Source organism: Neophocaena asiaeorientalis, unplaced genomic scaffold (genome assembly GCF_003031525.2).
Source record: "Neophocaena asiaeorientalis asiaeorientalis breed wild unplaced genomic scaffold, Neophocaena_asiaeorientalis_V1.1 scaffold239, whole genome shotgun sequence".
In the NCBI taxonomy this organism is placed as follows: domain Eukaryota; kingdom Metazoa; phylum Chordata; class Mammalia; order Artiodactyla; family Phocoenidae; genus Neophocaena; species Neophocaena asiaeorientalis.
Window position 1 is genome coordinate 17,427 of NW_020175103.1, and position 6,956 is coordinate 24,382.

The following is a 6,956-nucleotide window of genomic DNA, read 5'->3' on the forward strand; positions in this document are numbered from 1 at the left end:
ACCCCCTAGCTGCTCCTCCCTCTCACTGCAGTGCCCACGCTGACTCCCAGCTCTCTTGGGGCAGAATTTGCAAGCAGGTAGGCACACATATCCCTCCCTCTTTACACTCTACAAGCCCCAGTAACGTTTAAGAAATTTCCTTTTTCTAAAATTAGCCAAATTTGTTTTCTGCTGCTTATACTTAAGACTACTAATTTAATATTAAGCTAAGTATCTATTTCTACCACCTCAAAACACAGCTGACATAAGACTGAACTTCAGGTCCAAGTGACCTCCAAAAACTCATATACACCTGAACCTCACATGGCTTCCACTCCCCCCTTCTTATTGCAAAAATTATCAGAGCATAGCAGAAAGAAATAAACCAATTCCCCCTCCAGATAGCTCAAGTCTCATAATGTATCAATGGTAAGCAGGTATGAGCTGCAAAACATTTACTGTTTCCACAGCTGCTTAGAAGGATGGCAGGAGAAATTATTTGACAGAAAACGTGCTCTAGAAATGGAGATGGTTGTTGTAATCAATTCCTATTCGTGGCAGTGGCTGCAGTCCTATAATATAGTCACTCGTTCTCATACCCTTATCTCAGTGGCAGGGGAAGAACCAAATCAAAGGCAACTGAAGAGAAAAATTAATAATTAACATGCATTTTAATAAGTACTTTAAAGACATTTCAACCATTCCCTTGTAGAGAAAGCAGGTCAAGCGTTACTACTCCCATTTTAGAGACAAAGCAGTGAGGAGAAGAGAGTCCTGATTACCGTAAGGCTCCAGTCATCTAAGCGCATTTAGAAACCCAGCAGGACCACCTAGCTGAGGCAGCGAGTTGGGAATGATGTAAAGGAGCAGATGATCAGTGAATACACCCAGGGCTGTGCCCAGGAGGTCTCCTCTCAGGGTCTCAGCGTAAGTCTGGATCTCATGCAGTCAAGCCACAGGAAAGGGGAAATTCTCCCAGTGAAGGAAGCTGAGAATTCATAGGGAAACTCTTGAGTTCTGGCATTGGTAAAGGTTACCTTCCCACCATCATAATCCAGAGCAGCTCCAGTCAGCCTTGAACAGTAGGACAGGATCTGGCAAGGCTCATGACCGGTGCATATATAGACCCCAGCTGAAGACAGCTGCAGAGTCCAGAACCCCTCCTCAGGGGTGAAGCTGAGAAACCCTCTTCTCACCACTGACTCTCCTGCCGCCCTCAGCAGGCAGAATTCTGGCCACATTCCATTGTCCTGCAACCATTCCCCTCCGACTGCTCCTTCTCACCTCTATATCCAGGAGAACTCGACCCATCAGGGATGCCTAGAAATCCACCAAGATAGCTACTGCCAAACACACCTCTGTTTCCACCCCAGTATTTCACTGCTTCTTCTTCCTCCTCTGCTCCCCACCAGATCCTGTCCTCTGTCACTTCCTGATACACTTTGCCCCACGTGAAGCCCTTACTGCCCAGCACACCAGGCTCTGGATCAAATCGCTGACCATGCTGCTATGTGTTCATCCACAGGCCAGTGAATATCACGCTCTTCCCATTTGGAAACACTGAGAGGTAGCCATTGGCTGTGTGGGAATTCAGGATGATCCTCCCTGTGGGGACAAGGAGGCAAAGGTGTGGCATCACAGAAGACAGCAAATGAGGTTTATCCCATAGGTTCTGGGGCCTTTATGCCCATGGGGGTAGACTCCTCAGGGGAGCAGGCCAGAAACTGCTTGTGACCTTGTGCTCATACTATTAGCAACCACATCTGGAAAATGAAGAGAACACAGAAAATTCAAGGGCACAGGCAGTGTGATGAGACTTGAGAGGGCAAAATGGTAAGGACTGAGATCACTGCAGCTGCACAGATCTGTGGAAAGGTTTGTGGTTTTGAAATCTGAATTCTCAGGATAAAGAATTTGGATACATTAGTCACACGAAGACTTTCCTCTTTAAAACGAAAGAGCTGACCCATAAGTAATGGAGCTTCATAGGAAAGCTGCAATTAGCAAACTTCAGCCACTATCCCCTCCAGGTGCTCACTTGTTTTATGTTCCAGGTCCCTCATCAATTTTCCTAGAATAAAAGTACCAAAGGACAGTAAGCAATTCTGACACCACATCTTCTAGGTTAAATTCTCTTACTGTTGGCTAATATAACTTTAAAAGATGACAGGGCACCATGAAAGCTCAAGCGAAACAGAGAAATCACTTCAGGAGACACCCATGTAAATATGCATGCCAACATCTGCTGAACCCACCTAGTGCTTCATTAAAGAACCTTTGGGCATGTTCCCTGTTCTTAAACTAAGCCCTAAACTTCTAGTCCTGAACCACACTATTTTTCTCTAGTCTCAATGATACTCTTTTAGATTCATTCTCCCAGTATTCTTTAAATTTTTAATTGTGGTAAAAACACATAATGTTTACCATCTTTACCATTTTTAAGTGTACAGTTCATTAATATTAAGTATATTTAAATTGCTGTACAACCATCTTCCAGAACTTTTCCATTTGGTTTTTTTGGTATTTTAATTAATTAATTATTACATCTTTATTGGAGTATAGTTGCTTTACAATGGTGTGTTAGTTTCTGCTTTATAACAGAGTGAATCAGCTATGCATATTCATATAACCCCATATCTCCCCCCTCTTTCGTCTCCCTCCCACCCTCCCTATCCCATCCCTCTAGGTGGTCACAAAGCACCGAGCTGATCTCCCTGTGCTATGTGACTGCTTCCCACTAGTTATTTTACATTTGGCAGTGTATATAGGTCCATGCCACTCTCTCACTTTAAATAAATAAATTTATTTATTTATTTATTTATTTTTGGCTGCGTTGGGTCTTCACTGCTGAGTGCGGGCTTTCTCTAGTTGTGGCAAACGGGGGCTACTCTTCGTTGCGGTGCACAGGCTTCTCACTGCAGTGGCTTCTCTTGTTGCGGAGCACGGACTCTAGGAGCATGGACTTCAGTAGTGGTGGCTCACAGGCTCTAGAGCACAGGCCCAGTAGTTGTGGCGCATGGGCTTAGTTGCTCTGCGGCATGTGGGATCCTCCCGGCCCCGGGCTGGAACCCGTGTCCCCTGCATTGGCAGGCAAATTCTTAACCACTGTGCCACCAGGGAAGCCCCAGAACTTTTCCATTCTTCAAAACTCCAACTCTATACCCATTAAACAACAGCTCCTCATTTCCCCTTCCTCCCAACCACTAGTCTACTTTCTGTTCCTATGGATTTGACTACTTTAAAGACCTCAAAATGGAATCATACAGAACTTGTCCCTTTGTGACTGGCTCACTTCACTTAGTATAATGTCCTCAAGATTCATCCATCTTGTAGCATGTGTCAGAATTTCCTTCCTTTCTTAAGCTGAATAATGTTCCATTGTCTACAACAGGCTGGAACCCGTATCCCCTGCATTGGCAGGCAAATTCTTAACCACTGTGCCACCAGGGAAGCCCCAGAACTTTTCCATTCTTCAAAACTCCAACTCTATACCCATTAAACAACAGCTCCTCATTTCCCCTTCCTCCCAACCACTAGTCTACTTTCTGTTCCTATGGATTTGACTACTTTAAAGACCTCAAAATGGAATCATACAGAACTTGTCCCTTTGTGACTGGCTCACTTCACTTAGTATAATGTCCTCAAGATTCATCCATCTTGTAGCATGTGTCAGAATTTCCTTCCTTTCTTAAGCTGAATAATGTTCCATTGTCTACACATTCCATATGCCACATTTTGTTCATCCATTCATGCACTGATGGACATTTGGGTTGCTTCTACCACCTGGCTATAGTGAATAATGCTGCTATGAACATGAGTGTGCAAATATCTCTTCGAGATCCTGCTTTTTTTAAAATTCTTTGGAAAGTGGAAATGCTGGATCATATGGTAATTATATTTTTAATTGTTTGAGGAAATGCCACACTGTTTTCCATAGCCTTCCAATTTTCTTTTACCTCACTGTTAAAGGTGAAATATCTTTTTACCAACTCTGAGACCTATTGACTATGATTCTACTTCAGTCTAGGTAACATTCTTAGACTCTCATGTGGAATGCTCTCTGGTTTGGGCTTGCTTAGATTCCCTCCCCGAAGTCCCTGTGTGGTGTGAGAGATGTGCACAAGAGCAAGGAACTCTGAGAAGCCATCGCCACAATCAAAACCTAAGGAAATATTATAGAGAAAGTAAGAAGTTTTTCTAGGCTCAAACCCCTTCCTTTACCGTGGAATCCTTTGAGTCCTTTCTCTAAAGAAAGAAGTTTATCTGAAAATTCTTCTGTCCGCTTTTTGATTGGAGGACTGATAGGCTTTTCAATCCAGAACTTCTTCCGGGGATATCTAGAGAAAATGAAGTCACAGTTAGAACTCCTGAGAGAGAGGCATGATTTCCCATCGTCAGCACGTGCATGTGCACAAACACCAGCAATGGACCAAAGGGGCAGAGAGTAAAAGCTTCATTTCCAAGTGCTCAGTTTCAACATCAGACTCAAAGAGTAGATATATAGAGTTCTGAAGAATGGGCCGTGATCCAAGGATTCTCTACCCACCAATATGTCATTTATAGACAATGTTAAAAAAGAAAGAAAGCCATTTTCTGCCTTTGAAAGTCTTTGAAACAGGCTACTAATACTACAACCTCTAAAGAAATTACCTGAGGATATAAACTAGATAAATAAAATTAAAATGAAGCTTTTTTTGTTTTTTTTTAGCCGCACTGTGCGGCATGTGGGATCTCAGTTCCCTCACCAGGGATCAAACCCGGGCCCCCTGCAATGGAAGTGTGGAGTCTTAACCACTGGACCACCAGGGAAGTCCCAAAATTAAGCTTTAAATATACATTTTTAAAAACTTTAAATTTAAAATTAAGGTATAGCTGGGCAGACATATATATGCTAAATACAATATGAAAGAAATCTGAGGTCTTGATATTATCAAACAGGATTAAATTCAAGGCAAAAAAATATTAAATAAGACAACAGAGGGTATTTTATGTTAGTAAGAAGACTATAATCCACAATTAAGATATAACTCTCTTTAAAAGAAAAGAAAGCATCAAAATATAAAAAGCATAAACTGTAGGAATGCAAGAAAAATTGGCAAAAATTCATTGCCAATAGGAATCTTTGAGTGACTTCTTCTAGTCCATGACATATCAAGAAGTAAAAAAAAAGTATCAATACAAAATACCTAAATAACAAAATTACTAAGGAAAACCTCATGGAGCTATATCAAATCCTATTCTAAGAACCCAGAGAATGTACTTTCTTTTTAAATGTTTAGAACTGTACAAAAATCTACAACATACAATACAGAAAGCCTCAATAAAGTCCAAAATGGTAGAAATGGCAACAAACTTGTGTGATCACAAGATTTAAAAACTATGAAGCCTGAAACTACTAGAAAAAAACCCAGCGCCACTGACAGATATCCTCTTTGTTAAATCTTATGTTAAATAGCAAATCAAATTAAAAATTTCAAAATAGCTAGAAAACAATAAAAATACCAAATACTAGAAATTTTGGCCTATGACAAAAGCAGGGCTCATAGATATACACACACAAAAATAAAAAAATATTAAAAATGGAAAAAAGGGAGAGGCAAGTAGAGGAGTCAAAAGTAGAAATACACAAAACAAACAAATATATTCAGACATAAAAAAATTAAATTTAAGGACATTATTTGGCAAATTATGCAACTATTTTTGAAAATATAAATGAAAATTGTGATATTCCAGGAGCTATAAATACTAAATATTCCAATTAAAAAGTGTCAGAATGAAGTTATTTAAAAAGAAAAAAAATTTATGTTCTTATAAGAGGTACATAAAAATAACAACCGAGAAAGGTTGAGAGTTAAAGGATAAAAAGTTAAATAGCATGCAAACACTAATCAAAAAAAACTAGAATACCTCTACTAATATCAGACAAAATGTTTTCAGGCAAGAAGTCTTACCCATTCTGTATCACTCTCATTTCTTATATAATTGCTCATCTCTAATTGTCTCTGTCTAGTCTCTGCAGCCAGAATCTGGTAACCTATCTCATTACACCCCTTTCTACCCAGTAACTGGTCCACAGGAAACATTCAGTATATGCCAATAGTCCTGGATATCTCTGGGATGAACAGTGTATTACCAAAATACCTCCCTTTTATCTCTGTTCAAAGCTTCTGAGTATCATGTGGGTATAATTTTTGAAAACTGTCAATGTTAAAAGCCTAACACACATTCCCTCAGACCCACTGTTCAAGAACCCATTATCTCTATGACTCATATAAATGTCTCTCTTCTTATGGTCAGGCAGAGAGCAGGAAACCATCACTAGCAAGCATGGAGGACAATCTGATGATGCAATGTGCTCTACAGAATATGAGGGAAGCTGTGGCCAGGAGAAGCAGCTGGGAATCTAGTACAGAAAGAACAAGAGGAAATCGGGTTTTAGAAACAAATGTGTATTCTAAATTTTCTCTAATACTCTCCCATAATCTCCTCCCATTTCATTTCTCCCTATCCCATTACCATCCTAACATAAATTCCATGCCAATAATTTTTCTAGAACTCCCTCTCCCATTCTATGGAACACCTTTCAACTTACCCTTTCTAGAAGAACCTCTCTTCCTCCAAACAACCCCTTTCCAGCCCTTGCCACATTTCAATAAGTTATGGTGACAGAAAGAAAAAACAAAGGAACACCTAAGTGGTTAAAAAAAAAAAAAAAGCAAGCAGCACTTACCTGCTTATTATGTTGCTTGGATCCTAGAAAGGAAGAGAAGACAGACTGTCATGGAAATAAGGTTCCCAGGATCTGACACCATTCCCTACGATGGGCTTGCTGGGGAATGGGTACACAACAGGACTGTACAGAGAATTTTCTGATGAGCCTGGACCTGTTCTGTTCTCCACTGTAGTATCAGTTTATGTGGACATATGTTTCCCCCATCCTTTTCTCTATTTGAGTGCTAGACTATCCCCTCCAAGAA